At 38.0% G+C, this 22,404-nt stretch overlaps 1 long non-coding RNA gene across 1 annotated transcript in view; it reads right to left on the bottom strand.

Annotated features, from left to right (window-relative positions):
* Window positions 1-22,404, bottom strand: part of LOC106996871 (uncharacterized) — a 301,071-nt gene that overhangs the window by 41,086 nt on the left and 237,581 nt on the right. The window contains exon 6 of the long non-coding RNA XR_001442957.3: window positions 17,518-17,617. This is a non-coding gene — a long non-coding RNA (uncharacterized LOC106996871). The remainder of the gene's footprint in view (window positions 1-17,517; window positions 17,618-22,404) is intronic.

The raw sequence follows: 22,404 nt of genomic DNA, 5'->3' as shown, positions 1-22,404 counted from the left end.
GATACATCTGCTCGTAAACTTCCATTTGTTAAATATGAAGCAAAATTCTGACAGCCATAAAACAGGGGGAACAGTTGTGTGTTTGTATTAAAATATCATTGAGATAAGCAATAACCAGCAATCCGAGCAAAGGAACATCTGCGATATTATCAAGCTATTTCTGACTGAGTCATCTCATGCTGGGAGAAAACACAGGAAAATGAAGTTATCACTTGTGGTGTTCTTAATTGAGTTAAGAAAGGGCTCTGGTGTGTGCGTGCGTGTGTGTGTGTGTGTGTGTGTGTGTGTGTGTGTGTGTATGTTCCCAGGGTAGGCCCTAGAGATACAACAGGTGTCATTTAAAAACCAATTTGTAGCTGATTCTGAAAGTTCACCACAAATCATGCACTGCCACCACCTTGAAAATAAAATCCTGTCCTGATAATTCCTAGAATAAAATATAAGCACTCAAAGCCTTATAATCATTGCATCTGCCTATACTGTTTGCATATTCGAAAGGACTGTTTTGTTTGACATCTGGAAGGAAGGTCGTATATAAAAACATTCGATAATGCTGGTTTTCAGGTTTTTACCATGAGAAAGCTTAACTGATAGGCAAAAATTCTTCCATAATAGATTCTAATATGGGCTTAGTAATTTATTAAGTGCATATCTTGGATAAAGATAAAACAAAAAAGATGCTTATTACACTGAATTATATTCTATACAAAATATTGGATCAATGGTATCAAGATAGTATTAATAAAATGTTGCAAGAAGCATTGGAAGTAATTTACTGTTACTCTGTTATTACACAGATGGTAAAAATGTACCCATATTCATGAAATCGCATGGCAGGAAGGATTCATAGGTTATAAAAAGGTCCAACATGCCTGGATTAAATATTAGATTTTTGGCCATGAATAAATTAATCATACTGAACCTCAGTTTATCTATCTCTAAAAGAGGAAAAACATTAGTCTTATCTTATAAAGTTCTTGCATAATATAAATGAGATAATATGTTTAAACTGCTAGGGCACAACACTTTTCTCATCAGAGATCCTTAGTAAGTGGTTCTTAGTATCTGCTTGATTATAGCTGAAAAAAATGGAATTTAGTTAGCAAGTTCACTACATCAAATTATTTCTGCATATACAGTAAAAGAGAAAACGAAAGCCAAAGAATCCTAGATGGTGGTACATTTTGTCAAGTTTTTCCAGACCTTCCTACTAAGTCCATGAAAAGCATACCAGTATACCCAAGGCAGTCCACAATTTAAATCACAAGTTTTAACCAGACCTTTTTGCCAATCTAAGTGATGCAAAGAACAGGTAATCTTAACCTTAGGATAGACTGCAGAAAACTAGACACATCAAATGATCCTCTAACTTAACTCTCTAGGCAGTGGAGAGAAACAGGTACTTTTAGCCTCATTCCCAACAAGGTGAATTTTGCCAGGTGGTTATCGTTTTGGCACAGTCATGCCTTGTGCTTAGGATGTCTGACTCACCAATGTCTTCAGTCTCCCTATACATCTACTGAAAACAAAGAGCCCACAGCCCAAAAGCCATTTATATGGACAAAGTCCAAGTCAGACATGCAGATATGATATGGACTGAATTTTAAAGACAATTGTCTCTGTGTGTGTGCCTCCATTCAACATGGAGATCCCTTTGAAAATCACCTTCAAACAGGAAAATACAAAATAAACAGCCGGTGACTCGAAATAGAAATGTAAGTAGTGCAAACTCTAGTCGTCAGCTTAAGTTTGTGTTATTTAATAATATCAGCTATAACTTTGTGCAGTGCCTTTTATCCATACTTTATTAATCAGACAGCACATTAAAAATATAAAATATTAAACAATAATCAGAAATACCAAAGTGGGGTTGTTTTACTTCTAGTACATGGTTCCTATTTAAATATAAACTACCTAATACAAATGTGTAATAAATGTATGCATTTCTCCCAAATGCTCAGCTTCTTTATGAACAGATTGACCTTCATGACAGCTCTATAAAATGGGAATAGACCGGTGTTTTACCTTCATTTTCTATACAATATACTATGAGAATAATTACTTTCAGTGTGATGTTTGTTGGTGCACAATGGAATTGGTGCCCCCTAAAGGTGTACAGCATGACAGCCCCATTTGCTTCTCAAATGATGCCCTCATTTTAAATATGTTTACCAAAATTATTCCAAGACTCTATTGCCTGGGTTTTTTCCTATAAATGCTTGCTCTGAAATGGACAGCATCTACATTCTTGCTTTGCTTGAGTTCTTACAGGTATTGACTTCAGCCCTTTTGATAAGGAATTAGAGACATCTACCAGTCTTCCAAGTTCTAAGAGTCATGCACATCAGGGGTCTCCCTACCCATCCCACAGGGGAATCTCAGAACCAAGCGACCTTATCAAACACAGCAACTGAGTATCAAGAGTTGGCTAAAATGAATCATCGGTACATGAAAACCTAAAATACCTTTTAAAATATCACAGGACTCACACTTTATGAATTGGCAGCTCTTAAAGCATTTATACTCAGTTGCTGGTAACTTTATGGTTACATAAAGATTTGGAGTGAGTGACAAAAAAAAGTCACCAGCATGGATCCTCTAGACTTTAGTGGTTTAGTTTTTAAGTTTTTACTTTGGATTGTTATCTTTATAAATGCATTGTTTAACATCATACAAGAACCTATTTGTTATCCTTAATTGTGGTTTACATTAGAGTTTATATAGATTGGTTTTTGATTAGCTCTGAACTCTTTGTCCAGGGACAAAAAAAGTAATTTCCATGAGAAATTGTCAGTAGTTTCTATGCTGTTTAAAACATACTTTTTAACAATGCATGCTGTTATGATGATGGGAGCAACGATCATTTTTAACTACATCTAACCTCAGTTGTTGGGTTGTGGGAGTAAAATAATATAAGGTTTACATGTAATCTAAAATAATTGAGGATCTATAGTTGCCAATTTGCATGAATGTTTTACAAAGTCTAACTGATTCTTCCAATAATAGAATTTTTAGTTTATATTGTCTCAAAATATTTGAATTTATATTTATACCAAATAAAAAAGTAACATGGACTAACATGCCATTTCTCCACATATGGTTTAGAATCTCCTGGAGGTGCTTATTATAAATCCTAGGCCCCTCTCAAGTTCTCATGAATCAAATCATGTGAACATTATTATGGTAAGATAGTGGTTGGTTTTAATGTTGGAAGTTACATAGTATAATTGTGGCTGTTTGTTGTTGTTGTTGTTGTTGTTATTCCCATCCTAAAAGTAAGGAAACTAAGACTTAAACTTGCCAGAGTTTACTTAGATTATTTAATAGCAGGTCCAGGACTTAAACCCACATGAATACAATACCACAGCCTATACACTTAACCAAGTGCTTCAAGATTATCCCAAATTCACATGAAATTTATAAATTTACCCAAATTGAGTGTGTGAAAGATTGGCATAGAATATATGTAAGAGAAACAAGAGAGATGAGAACAGCGTGCAAAGACTGGAAAAACAGAAAGGTTAGGTTTGCTTTGGGACTTCAGGTATAACTGATGGGACAAGCTCCGTATAGGGAAGCATCCAGAATTATCAGGCTGGGGAAAATGCTGGGGAGCAATAGCGTGGTTTCTGACTAGGAACACTAGTCTGTATGTCTCTCTATGCCCACAACTCAGGCCGCCTCCAAACTGGGCCACAGGAGCATTGTGAGTGGGCTCTCTCCTTCAGTCTTGCTTTCCCAGTGTATCTACCATGCTGTGTTCACAGTGCTCATTCCAAAATGAAAATCTCGGGTCATTACTCTGCTTGAAATCTATTTTGATGTCCTATTACCCTTAGAATAAGGGAATCCAACATGCACATCATGGCTTTTACCGCCATATAAAATCAAGCATGAATGTCCCTCCTTACCTCTCCATTCTCCACCTCTGATGATGTCCTTCCTCTGCCTCTGCCTCCACCTAGGCTTCCCACTCACCCATTGCCCTCTAGTAACACAGACATACAACTTCTTCCATTTTATTCCCAAGGCCATGATCTTTTCCCCTATTTGGACTTTACATATCCTGGACCCCTGCAAGAAACATTTTTGTATCATTCATAGGCATTTCATCTGCCAATTCATCTCCATTTTTTTTTTTTTGGTTTTGTACTAGAGATGGGGGTCTCACTATGTTGCCCAAGCTGGAGTGCAATGGCTATTTACAGGTGTACTGCAGCCTGGAACTTCTGTGCTCAAGCAATTCTCCTGTCTCAGCCCCCTAAGTAGGTAGAGCTACAGGAGCATGCCACCATGCCCGGCATGCATCTGCCAATTCTTACATATCACGTAGCTCTCTGTTTACTTAAAATCCTCCGTACCTCCCTCAACCAACCTACCCAGACACATTTACTATTACTACCCTTGCTCATTCTAGCATGTTTCTCACAGTGTCATAATAAGCTTTGTGCTTTTCTAGAAACCTCATCAGAAGTAGTATTCCCTTAGGTGCAGTCATGCTCCATCTTCTTTACTGGGGAACCGGTATAGACTCATCCTTACTATACTGCCTGCCAGTAATTGCTTGACAAATATTATTTCTCAAATACATTAAGAGATGGATGGGCAAATGAATGGCTGGGTAAAATATGACAGAGGACAGGTGAGTAAATATAATAAAGAATACATGTGAAAAACATAACAGTGTAATTTAATTGCCTTAGATAAAGGAATCAAAGGATAATATATTTAATACCTCAATGTATCAAAGCACTCTTTTAAAGATAAAAGAAATCCATTTCTTCAATGTATCTCTACAGGATGTCCACAATTTCTGGAAACGCAGATAATAATTTATTTTCTGTAAAGATTTATTTGATGATATTATAATAATAATAGTGATATATTTGCCCGTTTCTAGATTTTTTGGACACCCATAGATATAAGCACTATGCAAATGACTTTCACAATCCTTGCTGCCCCAATTTCTGCCTGATTTGGGGTGACTTCCAGCCCTTTTAGTTGGGGAAAGGGGAGAATTAGTTGATGTGATTAGGTGAATCAGGAACATCTCATTAATCTGGTGCATGCTACCTACGGCTTGTTTTATCTAGTAGCCTCTTCCCACCTTTAGCATCGAGGGGGTTCATGTGACAGGCTGATGAAGCATGCCAGTCAAGAGTATAGCCTTTTGTGTCACATAGGCCTAGGTTCAAAGCCTAGCAGAACAGTGTCACCTTGGAACACTATAGGCCTGTTTCCTGATTTGTGAAATGAAATTAACAAACGGGCTTTTAAGAAATTTATTTGAGATAATTGTCTTGATTTTTGAACTAGTCTCAGTTTATCTTCCTTTATTTTTCAGGTAGTTTTAGCTCCAAAGTAAACAAACAACAGGCCAAACTACATCTTCTCTGTGACCTAAACCCCGTGTCTTGAAGCACGGTTCTGATGTAGTATTCCTGACAGTTTTCTACTGGGCAGTATCTTAGCCCCCAACTTAAGCTTATGTTTGTATCTAGTACTTCCTCATCCTCTTATTTATCCACCTATTTCTTATAACACAATTACTTCCTGATGCCTAAATCTCACACACAACTCTGCATACCTAAATAATGTTTTTGCACCACCCTTGTATTAAGAAGTGGACTCATTCCCTGATACTGTGGCCCCTACAGAAAAACCCATCAGCAAGTGACAATTTTCCCCATTGCTCTTTAAAAATGATACTTAAAATGAAACTCAAAATAACTCTAGGGTGAAGGAATAATATATAAGTAAACAAAACAATCAAAAGCTTGTCTACCTAGAAATCAGGAAAGGTATTGATCAAGAACAAGGTGCAGAAAGACGGCTGGTCACAGTGGCTCACACCTGTAATCCCAGAACTTTGGGAGAACAAGGTGAGTAGCTCCCTTGAGGTCTTAAGGTCAGGACTTCAAGGCCAGCCTGGCCAACATGGTGAAACCACATCTCTACCAAAAATACAAAAAGTAACCAGGTGTAGTGGGGGACACCTGTAATCCCAGCTACTCGGGAGGCTCAGGCAGGAGAATCGCTTGAACCTGGGAGGCAGAGTTGCAGTGAGCCAAGATTGTGCCATTGCACTCTAGCCTGTGTGACAAGAGCGAAACTCTGTCTCAAAAAAAAAAAAGTGCAAAAAGAACACAAGATCCAGACACTTTCTATTATGGAAGAGAAAATATGACACATGAAGAATATTCCTGTGTGAATGTTCCATATGCATATTACCATCTCAAATTATATACAAATCATTACTAATGGTAGGTTTCCTAGTGAGGGGAACAATTAACTTTCCTTACTGTTTATTCCCATACTGCTTATTACATTTGTAACTTTTACAATATTTTACTATTATTTAAGACAAATAGAAAAGTACTATGGTGAATTGTTCTGCAAAAGTACAAATCCTGGTCTATTTTTAGACCTTTTGTTCCAGGCCTGAAAATCTTCCCAGAGTTTCTTAGTTTAGTATTTTGGGGGCATGATTTTGAAGTATTCTGAGACATTATGCTGCATATTAGTTTCTTTAAAAATAATATTTCCATATCAAATATTAAATTCTTAAACTTTTTGTTAATGCTTCAAATATTTCAGGATTGTGTTATACTTCCCCTTTTCAAAGGAAACCACTCTTTGCATCTGCTGCAGTTAGAGCAAGAAACATCCTTCTCTCCAAATTGTCTTTTTTATTTTTTACTGTTGTGTTACAGCACAACCTTCTGTGTTCAGCATACAAATGATAGGTGGTAAAGATATCGTGAGTTTGCATGCATAATAAATATGGTTCCATTTGAGTAGTTGGTGAGTATTTCATAATGCAAGAGTAGAAAATGGGGCAATTTGAATATTTTGGGAGGCTTCAATATATATTCACTGTGCATGCATATACATATTTACATACAATTTTCAACACTCTTATTTATAAGCAAATAGCCAAACAGACCATTATTTCTATGTGGACCCATATGACACAGTCAATGGTTTGGAAAATATAGGCTAGTTAACTAACTCATTATTGTAAAATAGAAAATGCAAGTAAGGTATATCAGCTATTTGAAACATAAGCCACTGAAGTTAGAGTAGCTCTCTTGGAATCAAATTTAGGAGCGATGTTTAGATGTAAGTCCTCTCGTTTTTGTAATATTTAAGAGCACATGGAAATATGAAACATTTGAAAAAGCCATTTAGAGTAAAATGGGACTCAAGACCTTTCTATAAAATAAGCTGGCAAATCAAAAGCAACGTATTCCTTATGATTTTACATTTTCATTTCAGGGCATGTTATATTCGTTGGGCCGCAGCTTCTAATGCATTTGGTCGTTGGAATCACAAATGGTAATACCTGTAGAGAGTGGTAAAGTAAACGTAATGAGCTCTTACATTGGTGTCAGAGTCTCTGTGGAAGTCAACTAGTTGAAATTACTCAAAAGAAGTAGAAAGAGGAGGCAGACACATAGAAACGAGTTAACTTAGAGAGTTAAGGTGTCACAGGCATGTGACCGATGCAACCAGCGCTCCATCAATACCCATCCTGCTAAAACAGTGAATGAAAATGACTGATCTACAATTTGCATCCTCTTCCAGTCCATCAACTGAACATTATTAAAACCAGTCAGCCAAAACCTATTAGAACAGCACTCACGTATGAAACAATGCCCAGGTCTGCTTGTTCTCCATTTTTATGCACTGCTACAGGACTATAAATATTCATCGTAATGTAACTGAAAATTATTGAAGTGAGAAAAAAGAGAAACAGGGAAGCCATTTGCTTCAATTCATAAACAGCATCTGTTGGGAAGTTATTCATAGATTGCTTCAGGGCCTGCTGAGCAGCAAGCCCACGGAAAAGGATGCCATTGCAAGCAAATTGGCGCAAACTGCATGGAGATGCCATTAGACATGATTCACTGACAGCCGGGGAGAATGATCAGGCACTGGGTTGTTTTATGTGTTCTTTTATCACTGGGACACAGAACTGCCCTCCAGCCAAAGTCTCACACAGTTCAAATTAGACGAGCAACCTTCCAAGTACATTAAGGCCTAACTAGTGGCTAGGGAGAGTTAGGGAAACCACCACACTCCAGGTGATAGAACTTGTTCATCTGCCCACACCTTAGGCACGCTTCAAATCCTGCCTGCACAACTTGGCAGATGTGAACGTCCCTGGTAATACATTGTCCATCAAAAATTAAATGTTAAAGAAAAAACTTTTGAGAAGGTCCAAGCTAAATCAGCGGTGCGTTAGCCCCGAACGGAGTGAATCTGAATACTCACCACTTAGCAAAGCAATGCGAAGAAGAAAAATTAGCAGGGAACTCTTTCCAATCTGGCATTGTGGTGAAGTCGTATTTCATCAAAAACTGGATTTATGGCTTCCTAGTCAAAGCCCCAAATTCAGTTCAAAAAATAAATAAATACAGGAAGAGCTTTCAAATGTGAAGTGATCATGAATAAAATAGATGGGTTGATTTAGTAATTGTTTATACACATATATTGATTTATGTGTTTGTGGTTAAAAGGCATCTTCGAGACTGAGAAAGAAAATATTTATCTCAGATTTTGGGTGTTTTTCTTTCTTTTTTTTTTTTTTTGGCAATGTGAGTGTTGTCTGTTTCAAGCTGAACCCACTGATTGATCTTAATATCACTAAAAGATGAACAACCAGGCACAATGTGTCTAATATGAGGCAATAAGAAAGTTTTACACTTCTCTATGAAGGACCCTTGTTCTCACACACACACACACACACACACACACACGAGAGAGACAGAGAGAGAGAACCTAAATTGGATCAGGCCTTTAGATCTAGTTACCCCTTTATAGAAAAAATCAGGGGACAGGAGAACACATTAACACCACGAAAGTGCCATCAGCAAATTTCAGGGAAAACTACAAGATGAGTGACCTGATTTTCCCAACAAACAAATTGCAAAGAAAACAAAAGGATGGGGAAGGGAAGAAGAAACTTACAGATTTAAAGAGAATTAAGAGATATATCAATTAAAGGCAGTGTATTGACTTTGCTTGCCTCCTGATTTGAATAACCAACTGTGCATTCCTCAAAGGAATAAATAAATATAATACATATATATGTATTCAGAGAAATTTGAATACTGACTAGATACTTATGGTTTTCAGGAATTGTTAATATTTTTGATACAGTAATTGTATTATACTTTTAAAGATTCCTTATCTTTTAGAGACACATATTGAGATATAGGCTTCAAAATAATCTGGCTGGGGATGGAAGGAGCAGGTAGGGTACAGAGAAAGGAATTTTACTTGGTTTGATAATTATTGAAGCTAGGTAATGGGAACACGGGGATCTGTTAGACAGTTCTCTCTACTCTTTGAAGCCTCCCATAATCAGTTTGCATTACTCCATAGGTAACTCATTCAGTGTTTTGCTGGATTTGGCTCACACTGGCTCAAAAAAATGACTGTCAAACTTTCAGAAATTTTATGAGCCTGTTGTTAAAGCACTGACAGCTTCAAATCAGCCATGGCAGTGTATTTATATCATGAAAATCAGCTAATGATGCAAATCAAGGTTGCCTTTGTTTTTCCTGAAGAATTGATTGTTAAACATGAACTAGCACACCATTGCTTCTACCCCAACGCCAAATACAAAGAACTACACACACACACACACACATACACACACACACAGGAAAAATAGAATTAGGAAAACCTCATCAGTAGCAGAAAGGGCTGAATTTTCAGCTTAGTTTCCTCTACTCTCCCTCCCCATCACCACGTATTGTTAAGCTGCCTCAGATCCCAAGCTGGGGTAACCCATGGATCTATATCCAATCATTCCTTCCTATAGCAAGTCCTTACTGTTTTTCCTCCTATCAAAATGTATCCAGCCTGTGGACATTTTCCAACAGGACATATTTTGACATAGACCAGTCCTCAAATGATCAGATTAAATGATTCTTGCCTAGGTGTGAAGAAGTCTAAATCCTTCTAAAATAATTTTCTTTGAAAGTTTCTGGGCTTTGGGGAGGCTTCATATTCCTGTGTAGTTCTGTATCACTAAAGCTCCTTCATACTCATTGTTGCATTTACTTATTTTTTTTTATTCTTAATATTTACTAAGTGACTGTATATTTCATACAAGATCAGTTCTCACTAGCACGTTGTCTTAATGCCTTCTATCAAAAATATAAGCTAACAAGGGGGTTAAAATGATCTTCCTCTGGCAAATAAGGACATTAAAAAAGGGGATAAATGAAGTGTCTTATCTGAGGCCACTGGGCTAGTTAGGGACAAACCCAAGACCAAAGCCTCAGCATATTTTCTATCCTAATCTAAAAATCTTTCTACAAGCCACCAGTACATTGTTTGCATAAACATGGCAGGTTTGCATAAACGTGTGGACCACAAAGGAAAGAAATTTCAAAGGCATTTTTTTCCTTTCCCGCATGCATTGGTAGGAAGGTCGCTAGCTAGTTAAGTCCAATTCATAAGTATTTATTGAGTGCCTACATAACAAATGTGCACCTACTAGATGCTATCAGGAAATGAAAACATCCTAGATTTTATTTATTTATTTATTTATTTATTTATTGAGACAGAGTTTCACTCTGTCACCCAGGCTGGAGTGGAGTGTGGTGATCTCAGCTCACTGCAACCTCCGCCTCCCGGGTTCAAGCAATTCTCTGCCTCAGTCTCCTGAGTAGCTGGGATTACAGGTGCCCAGCACCACGCCTGGCTAATTTGTGTATTTTTAGTAGAGATGGGATTTCACTATTTTGACCAGGCTTGTCTTGAACTCCCGACCTCAGGTTATCTGCCCTCCTTGGCCTCCCAAATTGCTGGGGTTACAGGCATGAGCCACCGCTCCTGGCCCCATCCTAGATTTTTAAAACAAGAGAGACACTGGTTCCCTTAATTTGTAGTTATCCTAGATTGCCAAAAGGGTGTGCTTTGTTTGAAATACTGTGATTTGCAAAATTATGCGGTTGTCATTCCTGGTTTCTTCATGCATTCCAACAGAAGCCATGCCAAACGTATCCAGGAAACGTTTAGAAGGCTGGGGCTGTTGTCCCATAAACATCTAAATTTTCTGCATTTGCATCCTTCTCAAACTAGATGAGTAGGACCAACAATCCCATCAGCACTCAAGGTTTCCTTCTGCTTTTCTGTAACTATTCATTCTAACTCGGATCCTGCAACGGAGAAAATGGCCAGGTGTGGGGGAAAGATGTGATCTCCATGCTAACACTAAATAAAATGGATGCATTCTGTCCCTGTGTGCTCTTGGTAGATATTTGAGTAGAAACTAAGTGCTCCTAATTGCTCATTAATTCCACCATCTTTTTTTATGTGTGTATTCCTGTATTTTACTATTGACCACTTGCTACCTGTCAGGGACTATGATAAGCACATGGGATATGACTGGGAAAGATTCTGACTCCAAGGAGCTCACAGGCAAGTGAAAGGGAGACTTATAAGCAAAGATGCAAGTATATTAGAGTATGCAAATTACTATAATGGGGCTAAATACCAAAGAGTTCAATGGGAACACGGAGGAGCACTTACTTACTACAGGCGAGCGTCTATAGTCTCAGGTGAAAAGAAATATTCTTAGAGGCTGAGACATATAGGTAAAACCTGAAACACAATGGGAAATGTTTCCAGTGAAGTCATTAAATGGGGAGTAGACACTGCAGACCCTGGAAACACCATATATGCTAATGTTGGGAAGATCCCACCTTGAGGTGTTCTGAATCTGTAAGTTTCAAGTGAAACCCAGAAAAGTATATTTTTAGCAAGCGTCACCAAGAGATTCTTGTGCAAGTAATTAAAAACTTCAAGAAGATTGATGGCAACATGATTATCGTTTCAACTAGTTCAGAATGCGATCATCCTGGAAAATTTGTCTCAGGCATCCATGAAGCAACTTGTTTGGCACCATTTATATTACCAACTTAAGTCATGTCATACCTGTTGTGTGTAAGCTTTGGAGGCTAGGAATGTAGTTCAGGCGGTGGATCAGATATCTACCAAGCTGGAAAGAAGGGCAGGAGTATGGAATGCTTGAGGAATATACCACAAGGTGTATAGTATGAAAGGAGGGCTCCCCAGCGTGGAAGATGCTGAACCAGGACCCAAAGACAGGATGGAACATGTAAGGGAGGGTACAAGCATTTCAGGTAATTGAGATTTGTAGTTTCAATGTCTGGACTGAATGTGGGTTTGGCTTCTTCCTAGCTGTGACATTCAGCAGGCTGTATAACTTCTCTTTGCATCAGTTTCTTCATGTGTAAAATGGAAATAATAATTTCCACTTGGTAAGACTACTGTGAAAGGCATATAAAGTGATTCATTGAGTAAAGTACTTAAGGGACCTGGTACATAGTAAGTGCTCACTCAATATTTATTGAATAAAAACTAAAAACTAGTTATCATTACTTTGATCTATTGGGTGTCCCAGTCTTGCTACAACCTCAACAAATACTTCTGGAAGTGATGGCTCAATATGCCATCTCGAAAAAGCAGGTATGTTATCAGAGAACCATTGCTTTCAGTTGCAAGGGGCAAGAAATCATTTTGTTCCAGTTCTTTATTTTGCAGTGGGCATAGTACAGTGAAAGGAGCAGAGATTTTGAAATTAGATGTATCTAGGATTCTGTATAACCTTGAACATGTTTTACATACTCTCCCAGGCTTGATTTCTTCAGAATACAATAAGTGTATAACTCTCAGAACTGTTAAGAGACCTTATTAATGCATTCACTCAAAAAATATGAATTAAGCATTTACAGTGTGTGAGAAACTGTTCCAGGATCTGAGGATCAGCAGTGAACAAAATAAATGAGAGATCCCTGCCCTCATCTAGCTGACATAGACGAGAAAATGCAGGTGTATTCATTCCCTAGGGCTCTGCAACCAATTACTACTAACTGGGTGGCTTAAAACAACAGAGATTTATCTTCTGGTGGCTAAAAGTCTGAAATCAATGTGCCAACAGGGCCACATTCCCTCTAAAGTCTCTGGGGAAGGATCCTTCATTGCCTCTCCTAGCTTCAGGTGGTTGCCAGCAATCCTGAGTATTCATTGGTTTATAGACACCTCACTCAAACTATTCCTCCATTGTCATTGGCACTCTCCCAGGGCGTCTGTGTGTCCAAATCTTCCTCATCTTATAAGGACACTAGTGGTTGGATTTAGGGCACACCGTAATCCAGTGTCATCTTAAATTGACTACATCTGAGAAGACTACTTCCAAATAAGGTCACATTTACAGATACCAGGGGTCAGTATTTTAAAATATATTTTGAAGGAGACACAATTCACCCACAACAGGAGGTAATGAACAACCTGACCAGGTAATGTCTGATAGGAAGATCCTGGCTTCCAGAAGACCCTTGGTAATGATAGGTAATACAGGTAACATATCTTGCTCACTGTTTACATATAAGGCCATAGATCTGCCTTGCTCACCAAAGATCACAAACCCAATATATTGGAAACTAAAACTCTGGTCAAATAACTTTCCACAGAAGGAAGGCTCTTTCCAAACACTAGTGTCTCCCCAAATAGGTTATTCATAGGCCTTAATGCTCCTAAAAAATTGGGGGGAATTAAGTGGATAATCTTTATCTTTAATGAGTATTTATTCCAATATTTGTTGGAGGAACTATTACAAACACAATAAACTCGTGATTTTACAAATAACACTTATGATGTGTTTAATAGAGTTTAAAAATTTCTAATTAGCTATGTATTGTAGATGAATTAATAGAAAAAGTTGAGGGAAGAGTTGGTAAGTGGCTATAGAAAAAAATGCTGCAGTGATACTTGAGTAAAGCAAGTTTTCAGAAATACCATATTCCTACGTGTTATTTCTCTGTTCATCCTGTCAAACAAACTAGCATCCATGGCTATATGTTTAACATGAATCCAATTTGCAAAATGCAGTTTGGGAAATTCCCCAGTTGGAGCATTGAGCATTGTATTAGGCCATTCTGGCGTTGCTACAAAGAAACACCTGAGATAGGGTAATTTATAAGTAAGGAGGTTTAATTGGCTCTCAGTTCTGCAAGCTTTATATGAAGCATGGTGCTGGCATCTGCTTGGCTTCTAAAGAGGCCTCAGGAAGCTTACAATTACGGTGGAAGGCAAACTGGGGGCAGGCACTTCACATGGCAAAAATAGGAGCACAAGAGAAAGACAGTGGTGGCGGGAGGTGCTGTACACTTTTAACGGATCAGATCTCGTGTGAACTCAGAGCAAGAGCTCACTTATTACCAAGGAGATGGCCCAAGCCATTCTTGAGGGATCTACTCCCTTGATTCCAATACCTCCCACCAGGCTTCACCTCCAACACTGGTGATTACAATTCAATATAAGATTTGGATGGAGACATATATCCAAACTATATCAAGCATGAAGACTATGTTTGCATGTCAGTGACCTGCTAAACTAATGATCGTTTCCCTCAAATCAACATCTTTTCAACAAACGGTGCTGGGACAATTGAATAGCCACATGCTAAAGAATAAAGTTCAGCTCCCCCTCACACCACATAAAAAATTAACTCATTAATATCTGACAGGGGTATACATTTGACACGTGTGTGTGTGTATCTATTACTGCAAGTTATTTCTTCCACTTGGGGGCTTATCTTTTTACTTTCTTGATGGTGTCCTTTGATCTATTTTTTTCTTTGATTGTTGTACTTCCTTCTAAGTATTTTATAGTTTTAGCTCTTACATTTGGGTCTTTAATCCACTTTGTGTTCATTTTTGTATATGGTATTCTCTCAATTTTTGCTTATCTTGGAATGTCTTTATTTCTCTTTTATTTTTGCAAATAGTTTTGATGGATTTATTGGCTTACGGTCTTTTTCTTTGAATACATTGGCTATATCATCCTACTGTCTCTGACCTTCATGGTTTCTGATGAAAAATCAGTTAATATACTTGTGGATCCCTCGTAAGTGATGAGTCACTTTACTCTTCCTACTTTCAAGATGATTTCTTTGTTCAATTTGTTTATGATTTGTCTAGGTATGAATCTCTTTGAGTGTATTCTACATGGAGTTCATTGAGCTTCTTAAATACACAGAGAAATTTTTTTCATCAGATTTTGAAAATTTCAGCCATTATTTCTTTAAATATTCAATCTACCCCTTTTGCTCTCTTCTCTCCCTCCAGGATTCCCATTATGTGTAGGATGATACACTTGTGTACCACAGAAGTCTCTAAAGCTCTGTTCATTTTTCTTCCTTCCTTGTTCCTTCTGTGTCTTAGACTGGATAATCTCCATTTACTTATCCTCGAGTTCAATGATTCTTTCTTTCACCTGTTCAAATTTGCTGTTTAGTTCTTCTAGTGAATTTTTTATTCCAGTTATTATACTTTCAGCTCCAGAATTTCTATTTAGTCTTTAAAAAATAATTTTCATATCTTTCTTGGTAGTCCCTATCTGGTACAAAATTGTTCTGACACTTAAGTTTTATTTTTTTAACAGCAATAACTCAATTTATTGAATGGATTGCAAAAGATATGAATCAATGTCTATATATACCATTCAAATTTAACTACAAAGAATTCGCATTTTTGAAGTAGAAACAATGAGTACTTATTTCATATAGACTGTTTCTGTATCTTTTTTCTATTTTTTATTTTATTTATTTACTTTATTATACTTTAAGTTCTAGGGTATATGTGCACAACGTGCAGGTTTGTTACATAGGTATACATGTGCCATGTTGGTGTGCTGTACCCATTAACTCGTCATTTACATTAGGTATATCTCCTAATGCTATCCCCCCCATCCCCCCACCCCACAACAGGCCCCCGTGTGTGATGTTCCTCTTCCTGTGTCCAGGTGTTCTCATTGTTCAATTCCCACCTATAAGTGAGAACATGCAGGGTTTGGTTTTTTGTCCTTGTGATAGTTTGCTCAGAATGATGGTTTCCAGCTTCATCCATGACCCTACAAAGGACATAAACTCATCCTTTTTTATCGCTGCATAGTATTCCATGGTGTATATGTGTCACATTTTCTCAATCCAGTCTATCATTGTTGGACATTTGGGTTGATTCCAAGTCTTTGCTATTGTGAATAGTGCCGCAATAAACATACGTGTGCATGTGTCTTTACAGCAGCATTATTTATAATCCTTTGGGTATATACCCAGTAATGGGATGCCTGGGTCAAATGGTATTTCTAGTTCTAGATTCCTGAGGAATCGCCACATTGTCTTCCACAATGGTTGAACTAGTTTACAGTCCCACCAACACTGACACTTAAGTTCTATAAACATATTTCTTTTAGATTTTTAAGACATACTTAAAATAGTCAATTTAAAGTCTTTGACTATTTATTCCAACATTTGGGCTTCCTCAGGGACAGTTTCTATCAATTTACTTATTCTTGGTCGGGCCATACTTATTTATTTGCATTTCTCATAACTTTTGTTGGAAGCTGGACATTTTACATAATATAATGTGGAAACTCTGAAAGCCAGAATTTCTCCTCCTCAGGGTTTATTATTGCTGATTGTTCTTGTGTTCTCATTCCGTAACTTTTCTGAACTAATTCTGTAAAAGCAGTACTCTTCATTTCGCTTGGTCAGTGAAATGTTGCTCATTAGCTTAGTGGTTGCTAATAATTGAACAGATGTGTTCTTAAACACATGAAACCGATAGCTCTTCCAGTCTTTGCTGAGTGGCGCTGCATGTATGCTGGGGCATACCTTGAATATGCAGCCAGTCAGTTGACAATTTCACCTTAGTCTTTACTTCTTGCTAGCACAGAACCTCAAGGTCACCCAAAGGTGAGAAATTAGGACATTCACAGGTCTTTCCAGAGTATCCACACAGCCCTAGCCCTGGACCTCTGTGCAGCTTTATACATGTGCATGACCTTCTAAATTCCTAACAACATGTTGAAGTTTTCCAAAGCCTTTATAGACTGTCATTCTCCAGCTTTTTCTTTTAAGTTTTTTGGTTTAGCCTATTATTTGACCCAACTGTTGTCTATTGCATCAGGCAGCCACAAAGTTAAACATTTGGCTCTAAATGTTTTTGACAAATGTCCTTAAGAAAACAGATTTCTTCATTTGGTGAGATGGAAGTCGGGTCAAATAAAGACCGCTTTGCAAGTGAGGTCTTTCCAGGAACCACCAAAAACGTCATATAATAACAATTGTCTGGAAATGAGCTCCAACCACATTCTGCCAGTAGCCCTTCCAGTGGCTACTATGTTGCTGGTTTTCACTGTGATTATGGTCTGCTAGGTTTCCCTTTTTCTTTTTTCTTTTTTTTTTTTTTTTTTGAGACCGAGTATCCCTCTGTAGCCCAGGCTAGAGTGCAGTGGCATGATCTCAGCTCACTGCAACCTCCACCTCCTGGGTCCTGGTTCAAGCAATTCTCCTGCCTCAGCCTCCTGAGTAACTGGAATTACAGGCACGTGCCACCATACCCAGCTAACTTTTGTATTTTTAGTAGAGATGGGATTTCACCATGTTGGCCAGGCTGGTCTTGAACTCCTGACCTTGTGATCCACTCACCTCGGACTCCCAAAGTGCTGGGATTACAGGCGTGAGCCACGGTGCCCGGCCTGTGGTCTGTTAGTTTTCAATGCTACTGTGGAGCTGGAGAGAGGGAGATAGAAATAGAGTACATTAAAATGCAACAATGTTCACTCTTCTTATGAAGATTCACTTGTTTTTTAGAACAAATGTTCCCCAGGTTACTGCAAGCCCTTGGTTAATTTCCAAAGTCTGAGAAAGTTGGTTCTGATCATTTTTGCCAGCTTTTTCATTGTTTTTATGGAGAAGAGAAATTTCAGAGATCCTTACATCATCATTTTTAGTGCTGTCACCTCTGTCCTTCTTTCTTCATCTCTAAAAGCATGGTTGGCTTATAACCTGTACTGTACTGACTCTTCCCTTTTTCTCCCCTGGTTTTTTTTTTCCTCTCCCTTAATTTATTCCCAGAAAATACTGTGTATACTATGTGTCAGGGCTGGGTAAAGATGCAAGTGTCCAGTTTGGTCAGTGTTCAGAAGATGAGAATAATTGAAGGGTAAGTCATTTTAAAATTTATTTTGTTCCCTCTAAATGGTGATTATTTAATTAACTATGTTGATATTTACACTACAATAAAACTATGTACCAAAGCACACACATTAAATGGCATTTGTGTCCTGACACTGGGAAGGAAATACATAATGAGACCATCACCTACCAAAGCACACACAGTAAATGACATTTTTGTCCTGACATTGAGAAGGAGATACACAACAAAACCATCACAAATTCTAAAGCTGATGAATATAGGTTGACTTCTTCCTTTTTAATTACATCAAGAAATACATATTTTCTCTTATATGGTCTTCCTCCCCGATAACCCAACTTTCAAGTTTGACCCACATGTACCTTTATTTGGTAGTCAGTTTCTTAAAAAAGCAAAGTTGCTGTTGTTGTTTTAATAAATTCACAAATGTTGCTAAATATAGGAAACAGTCAAAGATATCAAAGCCTCATTGAGATCTTGATGCTGGGCAGTTATCTGGGCTTACTCTAGCAAAGTGACTTATGACTTATTCTTTCACCTTACCCAAAAAATTTGAATGCTGTTACCTGTTGCAGACCTTTGAGGCTACCAGCATGTAGCTTAAACTGTGAGCTTTTGAATAATAAGGACCAAGGCTTCTGTGCAAACTTTGGAGATTTTTTATAGTTGCTTTCTAGAATAAAAAAGCCAGTAATACCTAAGAGCAAAAGTAGCATCACCAGTTATTTTCTATGCCCTTTCCAGTCAGACTTGACCTTTTCTTCAATGCTTCCCCAAATTCCAAATTATTTTCTGCCTGAGGGAAGGAAAAGCATTTCCTCCTGCCAGAGACAGCCAAGATGCTGCAGAAGCAACAGCTGGCCAGAAGTGATTTTCTGTGATTTTCCCTTCCTGTGGAGCATGCCAGTCATAGAAGTGGATCATTATGTTTCTAGGTAAGAATCCCAGATTGGTAATTCTTTGGGCTTTATTTAACTTCTTTTGTTTGATGAACATTACCAAGCATGCCTCTATACTCAAAGGTCTAACATTTACAGAGCATAACCAGAAATACGTCTGACCAAATAGAATGATGGAAATTATTTCAGCTAAGGCTAAAATGACAACATTAAGACAAAACTTATGCCATAGCACCTTACAGCAATGAACTCACAAAAACAAGACACAATTTAGGAATGGTTATAGTCCTGAGGTCTCCTAGGCAGTTGGGAAATGGGAGCTTGGGTTTCAGTATAAGAAATTATTCACTAAATGGAAACTCAGTGTTCCAAGTTTGGCCAGGGTTTGGTCACATTAGGGAATTTGTTTGCCATTTATTTCCTAAATATTTTGGTTTAGAGACTTTGAGTATTTGTTTTCAGATCTTGGAACTAAAATGTAAACAGAATTTGTTGGTTAGTTTCTTAAATCATTATGTTGAGAAAGAACCCCTATCCTCTTCCCCAACTGGAGAACAGTTCAGGCATTTCCTAACTACTCAGTGAGGCTACTTTGATCTGCCAGAGACAAGGTCAGTAGTACAAATGGTGACTGTTCCACTGGACACATTTGTCTGCCTCTGAGTATAGCCTGAAACATCTGGCTGGGACAGAAACTCACAGCCACTTTGTTCACTGTTACAGACAGATCATGAATGATATGGGTCTGGGGGAGGGAACACACACAACAATGTCCTGGACACTTATTTTAATTCATGAGGGAGATAAGGAAATAATAACCTTGCTCTTAATGTGAATTCCAAGGAGGGAGCTAAATAAATCACCTCTACTCTATGCACACCATTATTAATCTATACAAATACTCGTCAATTAAATTAGATTACACTTGAAAAGTGCTTGGCATTGCAGCCTGACACATAGTAAGGCTTTTTGTAAGTCTTAGTGGCAATGAATAATAAATCATATTCTGAACTACTTAGTGTTTATTTTGCATGCACTTAACATTCCAACAGAGAAGATGACGTGGAAAGACACAAGACAAAGTGCTCTTTGTAAACTCATTGGGCATCATGTAATATTTCATATGTCTGAGAGGTCAGATGTTTGGCTTTTGAACATGAAAGAATGTTATGTGGATGTGATTTTGGGAGGAGAGATAGAATATCAGCAACTATGGATGTGAGAGGTTTCAAGAAACACAATTAATGAAAGTGTAATGTGAATTGTCTGACACTTACCTCCTTTGTGGACACTATGTATAGCCAATGATCCAATAACATTCAAATCTTTGAATGTCTATGGGTTAAACAATAACATACTACTTTGTTTCAATATCCTTTGTGTAAGGACCCTTAGTTAATTTCTGCTTTGAGACTTATTTCAGGAAAATCGCTGTCTTTGTAGATTAATATATCTTCCTTCTATTTTCAGAAATCACACTGCTTCACTTGGCATCTTTCTTTTGTTGCTTTAGCCACTTTAGGGTTATACCTCACTTTATCACCCAGGTGGGTAAAATCTGCTCAACCAATATGTGGAGTGCTAAAAACATCAACTCCTTCTGCTTTCTCCAGACAGTTTAGAGATATCTAACCCTATCCAGTGTTTGAAGTTGCTTTAAGCATATAAAAGTATAAAGAATAGCATAAAATAGCATTCACAAGATAGCATTTATAAGAGAGCAATGTGGTACTATGGCAGGTTAAGTGTGATTCTCATTCGGAAAGCTGGGGTTCAAATACAATTACTTGCCTCTTCAGCTTCTCCATATGCCATGGTTCTTTGTCTTTGTTCCTTTGGCTTACCTGGCCAGAATGCCTTCCCCTGCTCTCCTCTTACCTAAGCCTGGTCATTAGTCAAAACCTTTCAGTTTCCACATCTTTGGCAGATCCCTTGTAGACAGCTCATGTCAATCACTATATTTCTAGTCCTCCAAAGATAGTGAATGGCTCAGGAGAATGTGTGACCCCAAATAGTCTCACCGAAGTAAAGTGCTTGAGTGCCTAAGATTTGCGCTGAAACCACTTGAAGAAGAGGGAAAAGAAAAAAGGAAAACTAACAGGCCACAATCATAGGGAAAACCAGCAATGTAGTAGCCACTGGAAGGGCCACTGGCAGAATGTGGTTGGAGCTTTGGCAAGGCAAAGACTCCTTTCCAGAGAATTGTTATTATACGACCTTTTTGGTGGTTCAAAAAGGGGCTTGCTGGTGGCCATGTTGATGCCCAAAAGGAAGAAGTTCCCTGAAATTAACACCAGCACTAAGGAAAAAAGCTTCAAGAGACAGAGACAACATACACCTTTGGGTATTTAGATCCAGTCCTGCCTGAAACCATGTACAAAGGGACTTTCCAGATATTGAGCAATTAGTTATCTTTTATGGTTAAGCCTGTTTCAGTTGGATTTCCCTACTGAAATGCTGAAAGCTGCTGCTGAAAGCCTACTAACTAACATACCTACAGCATACACAGTACTAGGAATTCAACAGTAACTAAAGTAAATGTAGTCTCTGCCTCATCAAGTTAACATTCTTGTGAAATAGGTTAAGATGTCAATGAGTCATAATAACTGCTAATGATGGAGACATACAGAGGGCTGTGGGAGCTCTCAGAGGACCACCTGATCCAATGTAGGGGAGCCAGGGAGGGGAGACTTCTCTGAGGAAACCCCACCAGATGAATTCCCTGCCAATGTTCCTTGGGGTCAAATTAAAGATATTACGTTTTTGGCCTCAAATTGAGTGCGCAGTGAGTAACAATGTTGACGCCTAGCCATAGGTACCATTATTATAACTCTAAAACTATAGCTTTACCTTAAAATTCCCACCCAGTAAGATGTCATCCCTTCATTCTATTTTAATAGCTAGATTTGCATTATTCATGATTATTGCCTCAAAAACATAAATTATCTCAGCTGTTCAGCCATCATATATATAGTTTCCAACCCTACCACCCACTTCCAATCAGAATTTTGGCCATGGCCCCAGTTGGTACTGAGAGAGAACACATAAACGTTAAATACTATAACAATCTGTGGTAGAAGGGAAAAAAATCAGCAACTGACAGTGCTGCAAAATATAACCAGGAAAACAAAAATACCTCATCCAAATGCCCATTTTTTTAAAAGTGATACACGCTGACACAGCAATCTTCTGTTGGGTTTAGTAAACCTGTCAAAAAGCTGATAAAATGAACTCAATAAAACCTTTTTGGTGTCCCTTTTCCTGAGAAAATAGTAGAGTTGGTGAACACTTGAGCAGTAGATTAAATATCAGCAACTCCGGAAGGACAACATGAATTTCCATGCATTATGTACATATTAATTACATGGCAGAAGTTGTAAGAACTGAATATTTAACCCTTAGCTAGAAATTTCAAAGGACCAATAATATTAGGATGCTTAATATCTGGTCTGAGAGTTTTTCTT

This window comes from Macaca mulatta, chromosome 2, assembly GCF_049350105.2.
Source record: "Macaca mulatta isolate MMU2019108-1 chromosome 2, T2T-MMU8v2.0, whole genome shotgun sequence".
Classification (NCBI taxonomy): domain Eukaryota; kingdom Metazoa; phylum Chordata; class Mammalia; order Primates; family Cercopithecidae; genus Macaca; species Macaca mulatta.
Note: the sequence above shows the minus strand (reverse complement) of the source record. Positions and strands in the feature narration are given on the sequence as shown.